The sequence below is a fragment of the Gambusia affinis genome, linkage group LG12 (assembly GCF_019740435.1).
Source record: "Gambusia affinis linkage group LG12, SWU_Gaff_1.0, whole genome shotgun sequence".
Taxonomy (NCBI): domain Eukaryota; kingdom Metazoa; phylum Chordata; class Actinopteri; order Cyprinodontiformes; family Poeciliidae; genus Gambusia; species Gambusia affinis.
In genome coordinates, this window is record NC_057879.1 from 15,848,185 (window position 1) to 15,855,208 (window position 7,024).

Genomic DNA, 7,024 nt, shown 5'->3' on the forward strand with positions numbered 1-7,024 from the left:
AAACTTTTAAAAGCGTGCAGAATACAATTATTTTATTTCAGTTTGGGTCAATCATCTAGGATCAAAGGAAACATTAAATTGGTGTCTACCTGTTTCTGCCCTTTTGAGTAGTGAGTTGTGCTATTTTAAGTAATTAGTCTAAGAAACCAATACAATTGCTAGCAGTAATGCTAACATTAATGCTAACGCTAACAACAAGCTAACCCATGTTATTTCTGTTAAAGTAATAGTAAAAGCAGTTACAGTTCTTCTTACAATTGTCAAACTTAGATAACAACACCAAGCTATCAGTAGATAAAATAAAGATGCTTAGAAAAGCTTGGACATTTGAAAAATAGAAAATGAGGAGAGTGGATGTTGGAGAAAGGATGCTGAGTATTGAGGTAAGGAGGAAGATCAAACAGACCATTGATTAATGTAAATGATCTACAAGTCCAGATTATTCAGTACTAAACTGAGGGAAAAATAGTGCCATACAACATCTGGCAAAAAGGGACCATGTAAGCAAACAATGAGACATTCCTTACACCCTACCTTTTCTTTTTTAAAAATGGTCTTAACTGCTCACACAACAACCACATCTTGGTGACTATTATAAATCCATGACCTCAGAATGACGTCACTTGTCTTTGACACTCTCCTTTATCCTGGGCAAAACGCTGGCCATTGGGAAATACTTTCGGGTCTTTTTAATCAGTGGACACAGAGTGATACGTCAGCCTTCATTTAGTTGTCAGAGGTGAAAATAAAATAGATGAAAAATGAAGTGCTGGGACTTGCCTGACCTTGCACATGATTGCTGTTTAAATAGCTGAGGTTGAAACAGGGTGTTTTGTAAGCTGGCAACTGCCCAAGGTGCAATTTGTCCCAGCGTGTATGACAGCATGGAGGATGGCACGTCAAATACCACTTTGCTGGGAAATCTCATATCCCACATGGTATAGAATCATGGGTAAGAAAATACAGAGTCCATCAGAAAATTACACCAGATGAGTTGTAAGTAATCACGCTTACTGGCACTCTGAATGGCATTGCCATTATTTATATATTTTTTGAATGTTTTGCTTTTGTTTCTCTCCTTTATCTGAAAATAATTCACCACAGAACCTTTCCGTGTTAGCCTGGCCATTGCCTTCCTACACATTTCCATTCGATTCTCATTTCTCTTCAGTGCTCTGGGTAAACCAGTGAACTGAAGGAGTTAAGAACAATATGGTTGTAGTTTGGCAGTGGCTTGGCACTTCTCTCTTCAGGGTCATGAAGGATATATTAAGTATAAAATTTACTCAATATGTAATGGAAAAGTAAAATGTGAGTTAACTTATTTGCTTTTGTGCTTAATTAAATGCACATATTCACACAGGTGAATTATTTCAAGCATAATAAACTAAAACTTTCAGTTATAATTTTGTAAGACAACTGATTTATTATAAAAATTTATTTCATTTAGTACATACTCAGCTCTAGTGATTGTTTTAAAGGAATATTTTCCGTATTTGAAATTATTTTTTTTTTTCAAATCAAAGGAAAAATCAAAAGCTCATCCATCATTTTGACAACTTACAATTCACACCCCTGACTACACTTTCAACTTTATGCACAGAGTTATGGAGAGTACATTGCGGAGCTAACTAAAGCAATCAGTTATATAGAAATCCCTTCCGAATACCATCTCTGACATGGATACTGAACTAAATGCATCTTGCTGATTAGGATCTGACAGTGTGTTGAAGAATTATGGTCAAGACGCTTTGGAGTGTGCCTGGTTCAATGGCTGAAATGGTAGGTTTAACAAGCCTGCTCTGCCTACAGAACAGAGGATACTAAAAAGAACACTGTTATGTTAATCTATTTATTGTTTAAATGGAGGAGTTGACAGTTTGTTTCTAAAAAAGAAAGTAATGAGTTAATTAGAGTGCAACAAGCACAGTGAACTGAATAACTAAATGCACATGAATCCACCTTGCTCTGCTAGAGCTGCTGAAATAGAATCCTTTCAATCAATCATCTTGAAAGATTTGCACTTCACTTATTCTGTGTTACAACAAAAGACAAGATAAATCTGGAAGATGTTTAACTGAAGCTGCGAGATGTTACACTGCGTATTCAAACGGTGCTCCATAAATGAAAGCAATACAATCTTAATAAAATAATATTGGGCTTACTTCAAGTTTGAGCCTCTAATCAAAGTTAATCATTTGGGTTGGATTGGGCTCAGGCATTATGTGTATGGACTCCGTCTGGGTTGGCTTGAATATTTTTTTAGGTCCGATCTAAACTTCGTCAGAGATTTCTCCTCCAGATGTGAACCTGGAGGAAGTTGTGAGGCAGAAGGAGTCGATTAATTTCATTTTTCATTGATTTTTATCACTGAGGACAAAATGCTAGATATGTTCATCTACTTGATTAATGTGTGATGGGATCTACACTGTCTGCTCAACTTATTAAAAATGAATTAAACCACATAAGTGAAAGGGTACAGCCCATATCAATATCCGGAAAAAATGACATACAAAAATAGAAAGTTTTTCACCGTCAGGTAAAATGACGGACAACAAAACAGCCAAGTGCGACTTCTGCTAAGCTCCACACAATCCTGAAGCACAAGGAGCTTTAGGAATGCACATTGTATGTGGCCATTGCCGCAGTTCTACTGTTAATTTAGAGGTTTCATCCAGAGGTGCACCTCAGGAAAGTCTGCTTGTGAATGATGGGCTTTCTGGTTTAAGAAGGGATCACTCATAATGGAATCCAATCCCATGCCGTCTTTGTGAGAATGCTGGAACAAATCGATCAGTAGGGAGTATCTGTGAAAGAGATGTTCTGAGGCATAGAGTCAACTGTGCTGGAGCCAGATGGGCTCCTGTCTGATGCCCCAGTTACACTGCAGATTTACCACTTAATAAGCAGACTTTTTACATAATATGTAGAGATGGATTATGGCCGAGCCAGCACATTTTGTCTTGACTTCTAATTTTGCTATCTCTGCCGAATACAGGAGCTATTGCCTCTTTTTATGTGCTTAATCCTTCATCCATGTCTCACTCTATGCTTCACTTAGTTAGGCATTTTCAGTCAGTTTCTGCGTTAAGTCCTTCCCCTCTGAACTCAATCCCCAGACTGGCCCTCTGCTTGAGCCCCTCAGCTGCTGGTCTGCTCTCACACTAACCCTCTTGTTTATATCGGGGATGCAATTAAGTCGAAGCCAAGTAGAGGAGTCCCAGAGAGAGAGGCAAGAGTGCAAGCTAGTGAGTCAAATTTCAACTTCTCTACTCTCACACACTCCTCCCTCCCTTTTCCCCATTTCACTCATTTTCTCTTTCTCTCTCGCTCCCTCTCTGTTGCGTTCACTTTGAACAGGCAATGAAGCCATTCTTCTTCTGCCTAAAAAATAAATGTTTTTTAATTAGTATCTAGAAAAGCCGGTACTTGGTAGATTTATGTCATATAGCTGAAAATGGCTCACATGGGATGAAACAGGAGGCTGGAGATAACCTGGTATGTAGGCGAAAACTGCTAAAACAAGACATTACCTCACTGGTATGTGTATCCATGAAAAATGCATAAAGCGAGTTTGTGCATCCAAATTTTAGCACAATTGTGTCCATATTTCTGTGAAAAATCACCCATTTCAGAATAATGCTCTCTAAAATTTCTTCTTGTTTTGTCATTAGGGAACTAGTTTGTCTTCTAAGTTCACATTCTCTACATGTGTGGTCCTTCGGCCCAGGGGACTCATCCCAAAATCCCAGACACACGTGTGCAGGCAGAAGCAGTAGTGCAATGTAGAGTAGATAAACAGTGTTTTTGCTGGCCACTGGGCACACTCCACACCTTAACAATGCTAAAGGAACTGTTTTACAAAGTTCTGCACAGAGGTTTTTAACCACTAATAATTTATTTGTGTTTAATTCTTGGCAAACAAGGCATTTATGTAAATCTGCAGAGGGAATATTCATTGGTCCTTCAGATTTTCTGAAGATCTGTGGACTTGAGGTGAAGATCGACACCTATAGATAATTTGGGGAAGTATTTAAGATCACTTTGAAGAATTAGAATTAAATAACAGAGGTGAGAGATTTGCCTTTAGCTCTGACTTGTGAGATTTAAAAAAACAAATAAAAAATCCTTCTTCTTAAAGATACAAAACCATAAATGAACAAAGAAAACCATTTGAAATTCTATTTCAGCTTGTGTCGCTACATCAAAAAATATTTAAACTTACTGTCAAAATGTATTTTAAGATTAGTTTTAAATAGTTATATTTAACTCTCTATTAAACAAAATGCCACAGTCAGGTTTTTTTTTAGATCTTGTGAACTGATTTTTTTATTAAACAAGATATACCCAAACAGTTTCTCGTCAAAAATTAAATCTTCCACGCAGTTTATAAAGTTAATTTTTATTACATTAGATTGCATGTCACCTGTACTGTTGTGCTGGTCTGTTACACAAATGGTTGAAAAGAATCCAGATGAATAGAATAGAATATGAATAGATTATTACCATTTAAATTCTGAGGATGATCATCATACACATCACTGTTTGCTGTTGGCATCCATTTCAGCAACATATCTTGTACATCATCAGAGCCTAATTTTTTGTCAAACTTATATGATAAAATTCATTCCTTATAATCTGTGTTAGAGCTGTCCTCGCAGACTTTTTGTGATCACATTAACTGAGACATTCAGGGACAATAAATGAATGGATTGGGCTCAGCTGACCCAAAAATTCATGTAGATCCAAACAGCTCATGGTCACCAGTATGTAGAGGTATATTAAGGGTTGAGGTAGAACACCTTGTAGTTGGAAGACCACCCCCATTTGATATTTATCATTTACTTCCTGAGTTGAACTACTCAGGAAAAATTTGTCACAATAAATAAAAAACTCTCAAAATCAACAACTAAATCTTACTAACCCAACAGACTACGGTGAAACTCACTGTCTAGAGTCAGTCCCAGTTGTCTATTAATATTCCCACTGTCCAAAGCAAATCCAAAGATCCCTCAGACACTAATGCTGGTCAAATATTTTTGAAGTCTTCATATTGGAAGAATGTATTTTAATCTCAATGTTTTTAATATAATTGTACAATTGCCAAAAACAAAATGCTCTCTGGCTCTTCTTCCATTGACTCTTAAAATTAGCATCAAGCTTCTTTAATCCTTCTTAAGGACATTCCAGATCAGCAGTGCAAGTGTGCCTCACTTTCATGGGGGAGATGCAACGAAACTCCAGGGATGTGTGCAGCGTTGACAGACAGGGGGATAAACAGAGGGATTGTCCCTGACCTCCCAACGCTAGTCTGGAGGAAGACGAATAGCCCCCCAATGGGCCCTGAGCAGATAAAATACACCCTACCGTCTTCAACACCAGGTGTGACAGCCATCAGGGGTGGCCTATCAGCAGGAGGCACAGGGCAGGGGAGGTAAGGGTGAGGGGGCACATTAGGAACATATCAGCAATTACTCTCTGGGTTTATTTTTGTTCCTGCTTTAACACCTGGATACCAAGTTACATTCATCCCGGGTGTTGACTGTATCTTAATCTCTAAGTGAGAACCCTCCGTTGAGTCATTTGTCGATTATGTGATAAAACACTGAAGCATGTTAATGTTAAAGTAACCGTTAGAGGGACATATTGCTTGTTTATTTGCCAGAAAGCATTTCTTCAGTGACTTCTATGAGCTTGGTATTTCAGGTTTAAGTGTTTATCTTCTCTCTTTGCAGTTAGCATACCGTGAGTTGCAAATCAACCTCTTTATATAATGGAATTCCCAGGGTCGAGGACATGTTTACCTCTTTTTCCAGGCCCATTAGGCACCAAGCGGCTATATCATATCTGACACAAGAAAATGGCCTCAATCTGTTTAAGCTATGATCCCTGACTGCACAGGCCCTAGATCCTCACACTGGCCTCTGCACAGAGATATGAAGGATTATAGTCATTTATATGCACTGAACTTTAAGCAACAAATGTGTTATGGGTGCAGACATCCCACAGCCGAGACAAATAGATTAGCTTTGCTGTTTGTTGAAATGATGAGGGGGAGCAGAGCTGTTGAAGAAACTCCTGTTAGCAATGCTGAAAAAATAAATCAGCAGCCATTTACACTTTCATCTCTATTGTGAGATTTTGTTTTGTTTTTTCTTTAGGGAAAGCTTTTACAAATTCTCTCAAAACAGTGTTTTGTGCTTTGCCAAGTGTCAGCCTGCTGTGTGCAGGACAAGCATGTGCGTAAAAAGGAAGCCCAGACCTCTAATTTCCTGAGTGAGCTTTTGCTGTAGAACGGGAAGGCCAGACTGCTCTGCGGCCATCAGGAATCAACCCAATAGTCCCCCAAGCCACCCCTGGCCTTGTGATACCCTCTCTAACCTCTACCTCCCTTCCCTTCCTCTCAACTCAGGCCCCAGGGCCACTGTGGGTTAACCTTGCTCTGTCATGACCAGAAAACAGAGTGATATCTTACTCATCTAATCCCCCCTTCAGTCATCATGCAATAAGGTATGCCTTGCAACCCTTGACCTTGCGAGCCAAAACAAACCCACCCTCCAGCAACATTGCCCTGTAAACTCCCACCAGGGGACAGACACAAAAAAGAAAAAGTGAGAGAAGCTGAAATGACACTTGACAGGATTCAGTCATTGTCAAAGCCAAGGTGGAATTTGAAGCGACAGAAAATGTTTAATTCACTTAGACTATCTGCTCATTTGATAGTCTATCTACAGGCATGAGCATAAAAGTTGTGAAACTTAATTATGTCATTTGAATATAAGAACTGTAATGAATATTTTTGGATAATCTTTTCAAGAAGGCATTCTTGTTATGATTATAATAGCACATATCTTAATTGGTAACTCCTTTGAATTTATCCAAAGGATTTTTAGAATACAAACCCTCAAAACTTATAATATGAGAACTCACCACATAAAGATTATCTGGTGCATAAATACTGGACATAATTATACATAAAACAGAAAACTAGTAGTCTGATCTGGTGTCAGTGTAATTTTATTCA